Source organism: Paramormyrops kingsleyae, unplaced genomic scaffold (assembly GCF_048594095.1).
Source record: "Paramormyrops kingsleyae isolate MSU_618 unplaced genomic scaffold, PKINGS_0.4 ups44, whole genome shotgun sequence".
Taxonomy (NCBI): Eukaryota; Metazoa; Chordata; class Actinopteri; order Osteoglossiformes; family Mormyridae; genus Paramormyrops; species Paramormyrops kingsleyae.
This window is the reverse complement of record NW_027325982.1, coordinates 186,594-190,609: the sequence shown is the minus strand read 5'-3', so window position 1 is coordinate 190,609 and position 4,016 is coordinate 186,594.

The window sequence follows — 4,016 nt, the reverse complement described above, 5'->3', positions numbered from 1 at the left end:
GACAGGGAAAGAGAAATAATACATAACAAACAGTAGAACAAAAAGGAAAGAGTGATAAAAGGACAGCTTCTGCATCTTGCTGCTTTACACCGTATCATCACACCAGCTGCTGTATCTGAAAGATAAGATCCAGGGACACACACAAACAGTATACACACAAAAAAACCAGTGGTACCGTTATGACATGGGAATATGCTTGTGCCAGTATCTGCTTCTGGAATTAAATACGTTAATACCAACGAAAGAAAATAAATATATATACATAAGCAGACCACCAGGAACACTGTCTAAATATCGCCGTACCCGTATCTGCATCTGAGAGGAGGGAGTGGAAGCCACACACCAACTTTCACACATACTCTCACACACACACACACCCAGACAAGGAGAAAGAGGGATAAAATGGGGGAAGAGAGCCCTAGACTCTCTTGTGTGTGTGTGTGTGTGTACATGTGTGCGTGCATGTCTATGTGTGTGTGCATTCTAAGTGTATGTGTGTTGATATGAAAGTGTGTGTATGTGTGTGCGTGTGCATATGTACGTGTATGTGTGTGTGTTTATGCATACGTGTATGTGTGTGTGTACGCATATGTGTATGTGTGTATGTTTGTGTGCTGTGAGTGTATGTATGAGTGTGCAGGTTAACATGGAATGATTCCCAGTGAGTGTGCGAGGCCACAACAACACCGCCCTGGGGCCCCCAGACGGCCGGGAGAGCTCCGACGGGTCATGGACCCAGCCGCCCCACAGCGGCCAGGTACCCGGGCCCCCCGCCACCGTATGGCTGCGCGCCCACCCCAGGAAGGCAGGGGGGGAGGCACCGGGTGCCCCCCACCGGCGAGCACGAGCCAGGAACCCCACGGCCACAGGCCCGGGGGCCGGCCACGCAGGCACGGACAGAGCCAGGAGCCCGGACCACCCGCACACCCCGCGGGGGCCCCGCCAGCCCCGGGGAGACCCGCCCCCCCCCCATTGTTTTTAAGTCGGTCTTAATGAAATAGTACCAGTTTCAGAGGGCATTAAGTTGAAAAATACACAGTGAAATATCTAATAATAATAATAATATCTGAACATTCAAACACAGCATACAACTCAGTTTGCAAATTTAAATTTTATTTTAAAGAACTGTGTAATTTCAGAGCCAAATGCCGTGTGCCCACAAATATTTGAATTATTATTGTTTATTATAAATGCCAAATACATTCCTGGAGCCTTCGATTTAGCATACACAGTGCCCTCTACAGGATCCTGTCGAAACAGCATCTGCTTCAACCTCGTTCACGAAATATGCGTTTTTTTCACAAAACGTTTTTCTTTATAAATCCCAAAATCTTCCTATAAATGTTTGTATGAATGCTTACCATCTTTTTCAATCAGATTTATAAATGAGTTCCCCGATTAATCTGTTTACATGAAAACATCTTAATTGCATTAAGGCATGTAAACGTAGCCACCTAACAAAGATAAAGATAATGTTTATTGTCATTGTCACTTGGACAACGAAACTGAAAATGCAATTCAAGTCAATGTGAGGTATAAAAAGAGTAATAAAATATTACAAAATATACAAATTGCATTGAATACTGCATTGACTATACCGACTGCACTGAATAACCATACTGCACTGATTAAATATAAGAAATGAACTGTTATGTTTTGCATTTAGCGCCATGATTGCTTTGGGGAAAAAACAGTTTTTCAGGCGATTTGTCCTGGTTTTCATGGCTCTGTATCTCTTGCCTGATGGCAAAAGCTGAAAGAGACAGTGATGTGATGAATCCTGTGAAATGTCCAAAGCTTTTTTCCGGCATCGGGAGGTGTAGATCTGTTCCAGGGAGGGGAGAGGGCAGCCAATCGTTTTCTCCGCTGCCCTGATGACCCTGTGGAGAGCTCTCATGTCTGAGGAAGTGCAGCTGCCGTACCACTCTCCATGGAACAGTGATAAAAGGCATGGAGCAGATTTCTGGGGAGACGGTTCTTTCTGAGGATTCTCAGAAAAAACAGTCTCTACTGCGCTTCTTCAGCAACTCCTTAGTGTTCTTAGGTAACTTGGTGACTTAGCAAACTGCATGTTCCTCATCTCCTCTGTATGGACCTTAGAGCTGTAGGGAACTTGTAAATTCTAAAGGGTTCACAAACTTCTAAGCACCATTGTTGTTTTATTGTATGCATGACCATTGGCTAAGATATGTGATCATTGTTTGGCTGTAGTGGAGGCTGACTGATATTCTGCAAAGTACTCAATTTCAGTAAATCTGCAGAGTGTCCTGCTGAGTGATTATAAGGGGATTGAATAATGTTTATTGCATCTGTATTCCACAGACGGCTATGAAGAGGGCAGGAGGAAGGCCAAAGAGGCAGAGACGATGTCTGACCTCCAGTCTGAAGCAGAGGTGTCTAGGCAAAGGCCACCAAGGTGTATAAGGTATGTCAGTTTGTGTCACATCACTATTACTTTTCCCGTTCACACGCTGTTTAAAGTCTTGTTTTCTATTAAACTTCACTGAATTGAATTGGTACGGGTCGAGGTTTGCCTTTTATTTTACACAGTTTTCCATTAAAGGTTCAAGGTCACTTTATTGTCATCAGCAGCTTCATACATGTACAAAGAGTGATGAAACAATGTTTCTCCATGGACCCAGTACAACATATAGTAACATATAGTAACACTTAACATCACAGTAACAGGACGTGCAAGGTGCACACAGGCAGTAAATAAATAGTGCAGAGATATAAACTTCGTAAGTAAGTGCAGTTGCTCATGTTTGTAACCCCGCAACTGCACCACCTTTTGCAGTAATCACTGCCAACAAGCAATCTCTGTACTTCACCATGAGACGTCTGCATTTGCCAAAAGGTAGTTTGGCTCACTCCTCCTGAGCAAACTGCTCAAGCTGTCTTAGGTTTGAAGGGTGGCGTTTCCACTGCAATTGTTAGATTTTTCCATAGATGGTAAATATGATTAAGATCTGGGCTCATAGAGGGCCATTTAACAATTGTCCAATGTTTTTTTCTCAGCCATTCCTGAGTGCTTTTAGCTGTATGTTTTGGGTCATTATCCTGTTGGAGGACCCATGACCTGTGACTGAGGCTGAGCTTTCTGACACTGGGCAGTATGTTTCACTCCAGGATGCCTTGGTAGTCTAGAGACTTCATTGTGCCCTGAACAGATTCAAGGTTCCCTGTGCCAGATGCAGCAAAGCAGCCCCAGAACAAAACCGAGCTCCTCCATGTTACACAGTAGGTATGGTGTTCTTTTCTTCTAAAGCTTCATCTTGCTTCTGTAAACAGAGCTGATGTGACTGGCCAAAAAGCTCCAATTTTGTCTCACCAGTCCAAAGGACATTCTCCCAGAAACTTTGGGGCTTGTCAAAATGCATTTTGCTGAATTCCACTCTAGCTTTTTCATGTTTCTCTATTAATAGTGGAGTCCTCCTGGATTCTCTTCCACGGAACCCATTATTGTTCAAAAGGCGACGGATGGTGCGATCAGTAAGTGACGTACCTTGATCTTGGAGCTCAGTTTGAATGGTTTTGAATGCTTTCCATGGCTCTTTCTACCATCCGCACTATCCTTCTGATCAACCTGGGTTGCATTTCCTCACAGTTTTGTGCAATGACCTCATGCTGCCATCTTGGGGCATTGCCAGTCTTAATGCATTGTCAGTCTTAGTGCATTGTCAGTCTTGGTGCATTGCCAGTCTTGGTGCATTGTCAGTCTTAGTGCATTGCCAGTCTTGGTGCATTGTCAGTCTTGGTGCATTGTCAGTGATATTTTTTTTTCTTTGTTTTAACTGCACATTCTGTAGTACATTATAAATGAAAACAGCATCCCCCATTTATGTGGCGCAGATCCTGTGAATAAGAAGCTGTCAGCCCTGTGTACATACCCTGTACATTTCCTGGGCTCCCATATTAATCATAAACTTCAGATTTTTTATTTATTTTTTTGGGGGGGGAGGGGCATTTGGTACCTGTTGACAGGACTCACACACACACAGTCATTCACATACACA